Raw genomic sequence first — 12,302 nt, forward strand, 5'->3', positions numbered from 1 at the left:
TTATGTGAATAAGATCTGTTTATCATGGTATAAATAAACAACAAACTTTTCCTTAATTTTGGCTGTTGCTGACCTTATCTGAATATACATGCTTATTCAAGAGGATTATTTTTACTCTAGTCCTTCTCTCTTAAGAAACAGCAATATTTGCTATATAACTGCTAGTTTAAATGCACAGTATCTTGACCTGAAACATGTTTTTTGATCTTTTACAAAAATGATGGGAAGTTCCCTAGTGCCTTAATGGATTCAGGAAACTCAGATGAGTGACTTCCAACTGTAACTTAGATTTTGGTCATTTGTCCCTGAAATATTTATAGAGGGAGACTAGATTTCTTTGTGTGAGAAATTGGGAATTTCTATGGGGAATGGGGAAAAACTCTAAACAAAAATTTGGAAAACCAAGGAAAACAAATAAAAACTTGACAAAGAAAATTTTGCATTCAAAATAAAATGTTCTCAGACTTTCAGATTTCTGACCACATTTTAAAATTAGCTATTTGTTTTAGCCATTTTTATACATCTCTGTTTAGATGGCACACACGCACACAAAACAAAACAGGATTTTTCAAACGTGGAAGTTACAGAGAGTCTATTTGCCTACGCATGAATTACACTCAGCTAATGAACAATCATTGTGCATTGCAGGATGCTTGGAGTCACCATATCCTTGATGTGAGAAAGCCGTGACTGACACTGAATGGCAGGGTGCCATCAGCTCTTTAAAACCCAGCTTCCCGAGTACCCTTTGCTGCCCCTCTCTGCTCTGGGTTAGGAGAAAGGCCCTGCTGCTATTCGAGGCCCCACAACTCACATTCCCGCTGGCATTGGGAATGCCACTGGATGGCAGCATTTTCCCGTGCAACTCTGCAGAGGCAGGGGAGATGATCATTGAGGGAAAAACAGGATAAAAACAAATGAGTAGGGAAGAAAGAAGAAACCATATTGGAGATCACCACTTTGAAGACCAGCATGTATCTTCACTTCAGTGTAACTTATGCAAATGTTTGTAGTATTGCTGCTCTTAAATCCCTTGCAGGTAGGATATGTAAATTGAAATGAGCAAATCAAAAGCAGGGTCTGACTTTATTTTTATTATTATTATTATTATTGTTTTCCAATGCTTTTTTAATTAGGGGATCTGTTCCAAAGTTGGGAGCAGGCTTGTGTCTTTAAGAAGATGTGCAGTGTTTGTAGGTTTTCTCCATTCTCTTTTTTTACCACTATAACACATATTTTTTCAGTCCTTTTGGCTTCTGCCTCAGAAAGCACCTACCAACTATTGACATACTTGCCTTTAGATTTGCTTATGCACTCAAATGCATAAACTTTAATGCAAGCACTATTACTCAGTTCCAACAGCTTATCGGGATTACCTTGTGGATGACATTCTGTCTTTTCCACTCTTGGCAAATACAAAGGACCCTGTTTATTATTATTATTATTTATTATTATTATTATTATTATTTCTCTTCTCTGCACTTCAGTGTTCCCTCAGATATATTGCAGGTATCAAGCTTAGCAAAACATTGGCAAAAATAGGTTCTCATAAATTATGCAGTGTGATATTTCACTGAAGATTTGTGGAGAAAAATATATGTAACCTACTGTTGTCAGTTAATGATTTGAACTGATTAAATAAGATATATATTAGATAAGAACCAATTATATATATATATATTTATATATAAATGCATAACTAAAAAGCTATGGATCATCTATGCTGACCCAGATGGAGACTCAGGAGGAGTCAGCATAATCTCACGTTTTGGAGGTGTTCTTTTTATTATTATTATTTTCTCTGCAGCTTCCTGTAGTTAGGAAGATGTAATTTAATTTGGTCTAGCCCAGTGGGGGTGGAGAGGGGGCAACATTCAGTCAGATCAGCTCTGCTGGCTGCATCATGAGGTGGAAATGGCTGTGAATAATCAGGGATATATATTTCAGAATGAAATCTTCTCTAGCTTAGACTTAAGCTAACTTTTTAATGAGAGCAAAACCCTCTTACTTCCCTTTAGAGTGCTGGAGTTTATGATCTGTTTTGGTATTACAGAATAACAAAAACAAAACTTACAATCGTTTAATGGTTGTTTTGCTTTTTTTCTTTTGTCTCCCCTCTCTCACAGGCCTCACCATGGCCTTCTGACACTTGAAAATATTTGGTGTTAGGCAGTGTGGGTTGATTTGAAAAAGGTTAGTGGTTTAGAGCAACGGCACTGGTTAGTTCTTCAAGGGTAATTTAGTTCTTCAAGGACTGTAGAGGGGAGATAAAAATTTACCTCTCTGTAACATTTTTATTTATTTTTTAATATTTTCTTCTCTGTTCCTATGAACTAGATTTCCCTAATCACAAAGGCATGATACCACAAGTATACACAGCTGATAGGTGTCTGCCTAACATTCACTACTACATCTCATAAATACTGTTTCATGAACCCCTACCCTATTTTTAAGCGAGTTCTGCACATACTACTGGTTTCCAGATTATACTGTCATGTCTGGTGTGGAGATCATTGCTAGAATTATTGCTAAGCATTCAGGACTTTAAAGTTACATGTCTCAAGCTCCTTTCATCCTTATCCTTTCATCCTCTGACATATATTTGGTCTCATTTTTTTTTTGCTCTCCTTTGCCTTCCCTACAAAGATATGTATGTTGAACTGACCCAAAGTTGTTCCCCTCCTGACTGTAGCTGAGAATCTCAAATAACAGAGAGGGCTGCAAATGTCTGCAACAGGGTGCCTCTTATTTGATCATTAGGCTGGAAAGAGAAATGAGTAATATTTCTCAGGTACAGGTGCAGGTACTTGATTTAAAAAGAAGGAGACTGCAATGCATTTTGGGTCTTTAAAGGTAAAGAGCAGCCCAGAATTCTTTTTATTTGTACTTTTTTTTTTGAAATGTCACTTGCAAAAAAAAGAATCCTTTGAATGATGTGTCTGTTTTGTTGTTCAACAACAATATAAAGTAAAGAGCTGTGTGGCACTGTCTGTTGCCATCAATTCTTTAAGCACTGCTAGCCAAATAAATGCCATGTAGAAGGGTTCTTGTATGCCACCATAGGCACTGGCAATTGCAGGGTTTGACTTGCCTTCCTAGATACCAAGCAGCTGATTTCTGAGGAAAGAAAGAGGAAATCTGCCAAACGTTGGCCATTGATGCAGCTCATGTCGTCGGCTGTTTTACCCTTAGAACATAATGGGCTGGTAGAGTGAAAATTAATGGTGTTTAGGCTTGTCCATTTATATCACTGTGGTTTGTGGTGAAAATAAAACACGAAAGTAGCTGTAAGAAATTTAAAACTGTGGAGTTTAAAGCACCTGATGTCTGTGTATTGGAGGTCATTCTATGCAGAAAAATAAATAAATAAATAAATAAATAAATGCATTTTTTCTGTGTTTAAAAAGATTGCTGTTAGTATCTAGTGGTCAAAATTAAAAACTAGCATACAGGAGAATTTTTAAAGATAATTAAATTATACCTTATATAGATGGATATCTCATCATTCCTATCAGCCTTACCTTAAAATACCTTATAAAGCAGGTAAACATGCACATGGTTGGTTAGACTCCTACCTCTTTTCTTCTCATTGCTTGCAATGTCATGCAGAGATATTTTAAGCTTGAAAGCAAGCCACCTCCAGAAAAGCAAACAAACAACAAGCTTTGATTATAGTAACTTCAGATCTCAGAGGTAGCTAATGCCTTTACCAACAGTTAGCACTTACAGTCAATATTGTCTAGACATTGTACATTAAGTGGAAGTGTTATATGATTAGCATTTTTGAAGTGGACTCCTCTGCTGTTTAAGTGACCTGCTTTCCACCCAGTGATTTAGACAATGACCCTGACATGTGAGGGACAAACATCATCAGACTGCTCAGTCTCATCAGACTGCTCTCTGCTTGTTAGGATTAGAATTGTCCTGCCTAGCATATTCATATTCATAGACAGTAAATAATGAATTCACCTTTAATTGTTGGTATATGGGGTCTGGAGCAGGAGACAACTGGATCCACACCCAAAGCAAGTGAGACGTCCTGAGTGGTCTGAGTACTTTTACTGGTAAAGTCTGCCAGGGTTAGATTTATGGCGCTGGGCTCTGTATAATTGTGACCCTGGTTTATTATCCAGGTAATCATGCACGTGATGAAATTCCCAGTTATAAGGCAGTCTGGTGTAGCTCCCTTGCTTTTTCCACATGAATTATCATCCAAGATATGGGTGTGAAGGCAAAGACTTCTTGCAGATGTGTTGTAGGCTCTTTGAATGTTATGAATGGAAGGGACTGCTTCATTTGTGTCTGTGGCACATGGACCTTTGCTAGATCACTTGCACTGGTCTCCGTGTTTTGTTTTTCTTAATTGTGTGCAAGATGGACTCAGAAGCAGCAAGTATTCTTAAATGGTAGAAAAATGTAAAGGAAAAAAACAAGTACTACCATGATTATACTGCTCACTTGGCTCTGCTTTTTACATGTACATGTTTAATTGTCTAAGCCTAAGCATATATACCTTTTAAAGGTTTTCTAGAGCAGAGATCCTAGTTACTGGTCTTGGACATATCTCCACTCCTGTTTCAATAGTTATACTAGGAGACTTCCTAACATACAGACACCGCAATCACAAGTTGCATCATTGAAGACAAGAAATAGAAAGCCTGAACAGGAAGGCAATGTCACAGAATTTACAACTTGCTTCCTCTCACCTCCACAGCCTTAAAAAAAAATGATTTTTATGGGACCTGACTTGTGACTTTGACCGAGCAAAGTAAATGACAGTTGAGTGGGGAGGAGCTTTTCCCATGTCCCTGGCATCCAGGCTTACTTGTCTGCCAAGGATACTGCTGCTTTCCCCTTTCAGCCACCTTGAGTCCAGTTCGACTGCTGGGCAGCTCCCAGTAGCATTCACAGTGTGCAGGGAGGAGATGCTATAAAAGCAATGCCTTGTATTTCTGCTCTTATTGCTAGGTGGTGCTCCCTGCATTTAGTGTATGCTTTCTAGCCTTTTTGAAAGCACAAACTAGGAGTATAAGGACAGAAGTGACAGCTGACCTGTGCACTTGTGTGCAAAAGCAGAGGTCTGTGCAGTTCCTTTACAGCACAGCTGTAGTCTGTGCCTGAGAATAAATCAGCAAATACCCAGAGGTAGTAACAGGCACCAATTTTGTGACCGACTTGCAACCTCTGTTTGCAACCTTGGCAAAACTCTGTAATGGTGATTTTTCCTAGCTGTCTTACTCCTCTTGTAGCTGTGAAGAGAGGGGGTTGGAACGTGCTGGGGAAAGAAAAAAAAAAAAATTCTTTTGAGGAGATTGTGGTTGTGGCCAGATTCTGAACATAGGCTACTCCATGTACCATTGCCTTTGTGCAGAGATGCAGCAACCAGCTACCATGCAGTTCTACAAAGGCTGTCTTAGCTTATATGATCTTTAAGGCTCATTTGGACTCATAAAGCTGCAATAGCTGTCCGTGACTAGTGAGAGATAAATTACGTGTTTATTCAGTGCTGTCCTTTATAACAATTATGCTTTAACAGCAGGAGGAAAGGGAATAGTTAAAAGTAGGTTTAATCCAATAAAGATGGTTAATTTCCTCTGACTCCAGCACTTGCCACTAGCTCTGGTCTTCCCTCAGCCTCCTTCCCTCCCTTCCTTACTTTTCCCTCACACCATCCTTTGGCAAAGTTACCTTCACAGTCATGGCCTGCTCATGGCAAGGATTAATGGGTTATTGGAATCTGTGCACCTTACGGGAGTACGACATATATTCTTACGAGTTTCATTGCAATGCACCACTGTATATCATTTCATTAAACTGCACATGCCATGGTTATTTCCTGTTATTCCCCAGACCTCTATATGCAGTTTTATTAGTCTCAAATGCCAATAAAATAAAATAAAAAAATAATGTCTATATACATGCAGAGGGTTGAGAGAGACTATATGCTGCCTACAACAACAAAGTTATTGTTTCATTTATGTGTGAGTGGGGGAAGGGAGCAGTTTCTTCACTGTATTTTAATTAACTGTGTTTCACTGCATGGTAGTAAAGGTAATAACCACAACATTAGTGCAACTACTATGCTATCAAATGCTTGTCACAGCCTAATATGTTCCAACAATATAGCTTCACAATAGAAACATGCACAACAAAAGAGCAGCTTGTTTTATTAATTGACTAAAGCTCCGTGGTTTTGGAAGGCCCGTATGTATTTCTGTGAGACTGATTAAAATAGAAAGAAGTATACATGGTAGAGAGTAATATTTTTACTGGTGTGGGATTCATTTAACAAAAGTGTTCCTTCAGGAAAACAGAACCAAGATGCTAATGTTATACCTCATTTATTGCCAGCATATTCAGTGACATTTCATAATGTACATCTGTCAGCCAGAGATATAAATGGATGAGGTGAACCATGCAATTTACCCTCAGGAAGTTCCATTAGAGCCCCCAAAGTATAATATTTATGAGGTCAGAATCAATTAATCAGATAGCTGTATTTGCTTTTCAGCTCAGCATGCTCTTCTACACCAAGCTGTTGCATTGAGAAAGACTTTCCTATATGGTGAGAGGAGTCAGTTTGTTTGTATTGCATGAACTCTGTTTTCTAAATGAATTGCTATTCTCACAGAGCTTATACTCAGTAAAAATACAAGCTATAAATTAAGGGAATTCAAAATAAATCTCTATCAAAATATATAGCAGAGTAGAAGACTTCCATATCTCCTCCTTATTGCTGCAGCCTAGCTCCAAGGAAACATGTTGAAAATGAGGAAACAGCATGGGAGAAAATGGTGTACCTCAACCAAAGGTAATTCCAGTAAATGTAAAATCTTGTAGAGAAGGGAGAAAAACGTGGTTAATCTTATAAAGTTGAAAGTTACTGATGAAATCAAAGAATCACAACTTAAGAAAATCCATAGTACATTTTGAAATGTTAGAAAAATGATTTTCCTTTGCAAATATGTCCTGGATGTTTGGTACTTTAATTCTCTTGTGCTCTGTTTGATTTATTGGATGGTTACATATTTGAGAGTGCACGGGGTACAATTTTTAATTTTTGTTTTAAATTGGGGTTGTTTCCTGCTATATTTCCAGCCTGACAGACCACTTCTCATCCTCTACCATAGGTGGAGAAGAAGGTTCTTGATTCTGCCATGCAGTTTATTGTGCTCAGGCTGGGCTCTTGGGAAGGGACAGGTCACGGTGTTTGAGATGTATGCTCTTGGTTCTTAAGTCGTGGAGAGTGTTTCTTGTGAAGGGATTTTCAAAATCTTAACTGTAATTTAGATTTGGGAAGGTTTCACTCTGCATACCAAATGAACATACTGCAATGTCTCTCCTTTTTTTTTTTTTTTTCTTTTTTTTTTTTTTTTTTTCTATTTAGACGACAGATGCAAAAGATTTTTGTTGTGAAATCTGTGTCAGTATGATTGCACTGTCATAATTGATGCCAAGATTTGTTCCAGCATTTCTTAGTTTCTTTGAAAAGGAGCTTACTTAAGTTGGTTCAAAAATTACCTGTTATCTAATAACATGATCTTTCTCTTCTGATAAAATTTCTTGAGGATGATAGAAAAAGCAGGACGGGTGTATCTGAAATTAGTGATAGAATATTCCTAGCAAAACATTAGCTAGGAAAAAATATCAGAACAATGTTTTACTCAAAGTCTTCACCTCTCTGCATGAAATTCTTAACTAGTGTATTTTGTATATAGAACTTCCTATTTCATTACCAGGAGATGAACCTTTTCACACTTCTTCAGACTTGGTCTTTTGCTGTCTTTGCCCCCCCCCCCTTTTTTTTTTTTCCAACCAAAATTTGTCAGAAAATAGAAAAATGCAAAAAATTACATCTCAAACCAATATATCCCTGGAAGGGATTTCCAGAACAACGATCCTGTTTACTGAACAAATCTGTACAATCTTCCCAGGAAGGAGGATTAAGCCCCATGTATCACTTAGTCCTGTGTTTGTACATCCTCACTTCAGAAATGATGACTTAACACATGTTGGAAAGACCAGAATATACTAGGAGAATCTAGGAATATCTAGGAGTGAAGGAGAAAAATAACAGAACCATCAGTCAGAACAAGGAGGGGTGAAAAGGAAAATGGTTAGGTTGTAGCTTCAATTGTGTATTCTTGTGCAAGGTGCCCTGACTTGTCACAGCGATAGCAGTTGACTTCACTGTCTTACTGCAGCTGATGTCTACATGGCCAGTTTCACCACACTTCACCAGATGCTTGCTGGCCAAGTGAAGAAGCAAGAAAAAAAAGTGTAGACTTACAACAGATTTTGTAGCTGATTGTGGAAGAAAGTTATCAGCTGTAGAAAATACCAGCAGTCTAATTTACCAGCGATATAGAAAAGCAAGTTCGAGTAGTATTTTTATAAAAGTCAGTGCCAATGACTTGAATGCTGCTTCTTACATTCCCAAGTAAACATCCCAAACATCCCCTGGAGAATTTTTCCTTTCTTTTTGTGGCATTGTTTTGCTCCTGTGCATCAGAATGAAACAAATGACAAAACCTCAAAGGAGAAATCTGCCTGTCTGTGTGGCAGCAAAAAGCAGAACTAGGTGTTAAGGCATTCTCCACTGCAGAAAACATGACTCTCTTTATCAGACAGCTAGCTTAACAGCAAATGCAGCATTTTCTGAAACATTATGTGCAGTCTTATTTGTGTATGTTTATTCTCATTACCTAATTGTATCAAGACACCATGAACATCAGTGAATTTCTGTCTCTTTGTTTTGAATTTCTTTGGGACGGTTAATATTATCGATGCAGTATCATTGACCAGCTAAATTCATGATATTTTTCTGCTTTGTGATTCAACTACTGAAGCCTTGTAGACAGAAGGTAAGCACTTTTTGAGCAAGAATGAATCCCTTGTTTGCATATGAATAAGTATTTGTACAGCCTTGTTCCCTCCACCTATGCAAATACAAACTCATACATGTGAATGGATGTGGAAAAATGAACAAAGAAACAAAACATAATAAAAATGACGGCCTGAATTTATGGAATTGTTTATATACCACTATTTGTCCTTCTCTCTTCACTTCTGCTAGATGAGGGCTTAAAAAATTGCCCACAGCAAAAGGTAGAGCATTTTTGGAATAAGGCTTTTTGACATGAACACCACGTAGAAAGAAAGTAGAAAGTAAATTGTTCAGCTGCGTAGAGGAACTGCTATGTAGCTGGTTTTCAGTCAAGACTCCAAGTCTCCCATTTTAAGGCAACTTGGACAACAAAAGTCACTGATTTTAGAAGACACTGAGGAAGTAATTGCTTTCTTGTCAGCAGTATTATTAGAGAGTATGTTATGCTAGAAGATAAGGCAGCTTACTCTCTGACCTCTTGTCTTGAAATCAGTGGGGTACATTTCTTATCTGTACAGGTAATGTATCTCTGCAACTATCTAGGACTATCTCATCCACCTTTCCATTGGTACACTCCCTGCTATGCACTACCCTGCACCATGTATCTGGGAACTGCCTGGTATATGGCAAACTGGCCAGTACTCAGACTGTAGGGTCCTTGATAGCTTGTTTTTTATCAATAACTCTTCTTCCAAAGTTGAATAAAAGAAACAGAATTATGAATTAGAAAAAGATTAGGAGACATACTACAGATAACTACATCTGATACCTGCACAATACTTTATGGCAAGATCTGAAACAAGTGAGCTAAGGTGTTGCATCTTGATTTTAGTACAAGATCCTTCATCTTACTGTGGGCCACTTCCTAGATGCTCTTCTTGAGTGATTTATATGTGCTCACCTAGAGTTTGTGCATTAGTTTTGGAAGCATTTCCTTTTTCTTCTCTAGGTCTGCCTTTTAGGACTCTACTTTTGAAATTTTATCTGTTTTAACTTTTCATATTAGCATGTACAGCAAATAATTACTAAGACACCACTATGGGATTCCATCCAGTAAATGAAGATAATATTTTCTCTGTTTAGATCTATTCCTCTTTACAATATCATAATTCCCAGTTTTAAGTTGCTACACTCTCTGACTGAAGATAACATCTCCTTTATTCTTGTATCCCATGACCTCTCTTAACATTTTGAGATACGGGTTATCTGTTTGCATTACAGCAAAGGCTGACACAGACATCTTCTCAAAGGTCCTCCAAAGTTCCTCTTGCATACTGCAAGTAGTTCTTGGTGGCTCCTGCGGAGCTGCTCTAGCTTTATCTTTAATATGTGGCTTATAAATGGCAAAGAGGACAGGCAAAAATAAAACCTCTCTAAAGGAGGAAGAAGATAGGAAAATCTGATCATGACCCATTCTTTAGACAAGATGCTAGGAAAGTTCATAGAATCGTAGAATCATAGAATATTCCGAGTTGGAAAGGACCCGTAAGGATCATCAAGTCCAACTCCTTGCACCGCACAGGTCTACCCAAAAGTTTAGACCATGTGACCTAGTGCACAGTCCAAACGTTTCTTAATTTCATACAGGCTTGGTGCAGTGACTACTTCACTGGGGAGCCTGTTCCAGTGCGCAACCACCCTCCCAGTGAAAAATCTCCTCCTGATATCTAGTCTGAACTTCCCCTGCCTCAGCTTCACCCCGTTCCCGTGGGTCCTATCACTGGTGTTTATGGAGAATAGGTCACCTGCCTCTCCACACCCCTCACGAGGAAGTTGTAGACCGATTAAATGATTGTATTTAAATGATTGTATTTAACTTGATTGAGAAAATTTGTAAAAGAAAATCTTAACAAGACTTTGGAAGTTAGGAGTTAGGTCAGAAGAACATTTCTGATCTTTATTTATTTATTTATTTGTTTATATGTTTATTTATTGTCCTCATCAGGGAGAGCAGTGTTAGAAAGTTTGTGAGGGTAAGAAAAGAAAGAAGAAAACAATTAAGTAATTTGAAACGAACATATTTTTTGCCATCTGGGAGAAGGGATTATATCACAGAAAAAAGGATCTGAAGATTGAAAATCAAATAATACGTGACAGAAAGCTGCAAGAGGAGTCAGGGATTTGTTAAGGACAATCAAATAAAAACAGGGTAACTAGCTACTACACGCTGAGGAGGATGCTGAACAAAACTGATTTTACTTAAAGGTTCTTTTAAATGAAAGTAAGAAAAATAAACTTCCTACTTCTAAGGCACTGGACAGGGAAAAATAGAGAGCAGTACAGGGAAAATACTATAATGCATAAATATCCCAAGGTAATTATCTCTGACAATTTTGAGAGGAAGGTAATTTATCTGACTGTTCAAAAATTGAAGGCATTAATACTGTCAGATAGGACACTAACTCAATCGTAAAGCTACCGAGGGTGTTCTAGAGACTCTAGAAGAAAATAAAAAAAGGAGAAGAACATATGTTCTGTCCAACTTGATGAACGAGGGAGAAGGTGCCCATGGGTCTAACATTCAAGTGTTTCTGTAGAGAAGAAGAAAGCCAGCAGAAAGCCATTCATTTCAGCAATTCTACAAGGGAGAAGTGAGACTGCAGAAAATTGGAACGAAAGATTCAGAAAACCGACTTTGTATAAGATTAAGATTGTGCTGAGAACTGGCAGAAGGTAGTTGGAGAATAGTACTGCACTGGCACAGAAATGTGGCTTTTGTATTGGAGCCAATGCAAAACTGATACAGAATAAGCTGAGTTTACATACACAGTCTGCAAAAGACTGTAGGGATAAATTTACCTTTATTAATCCAAAATAATCCAGAAAGCCAAATACAATGGAAGTTCTGTGGAAGTTGTGCAGAAAGTCTGTATCTGTTTTCAGCAAAACACATACGTCTTAGTGAAGTCTGTCAATAATATACTGTAACAGTACTAGCATGTGATATTAAAAAGAAGCGTGTCCCCCTTGTACTGATTTATTTAAATTAGGGTGTAAATAGAACAATGCAGTTTACTGTATATGATAACTTTGTTTGTCAGGACTCAGAGCAGGGTCAGGGACAATGACTTGATTTATTACTTCTCTTCTAGTTGGAGATAATTGGAAAGATCTTCCTAGTAGTGGAATGAAGGATTTTATAAAGACAGCTTTTTAAAGCCCATCAAAAAGTGCCATTATTTGATAGCTAGCTGAATGCATTTATGTCCTGTAAATAAAATTGTTGGTTAAGTAATCAGCTAAGTTTTCCAAGTACTGTTATCACCAATCACTTTTCCTATAAATTAAGCTGTTTTCAATGAAAATTCTTATTCCAAGATTGTCTCTCCTTTTGCTTTTTGATGCTTATACTTGCAGAAATTCCACTGAAATCTAAAGAGTCACTGTATTTAATCTGATAAAGCTAGGAGAATAG

The sequence above is a fragment of the Oxyura jamaicensis genome, chromosome 2 (genome assembly GCF_011077185.1).
Source record: "Oxyura jamaicensis isolate SHBP4307 breed ruddy duck chromosome 2, BPBGC_Ojam_1.0, whole genome shotgun sequence".
Lineage (NCBI taxonomy): Eukaryota > Metazoa > Chordata > Aves > Anseriformes > Anatidae > Oxyura > Oxyura jamaicensis.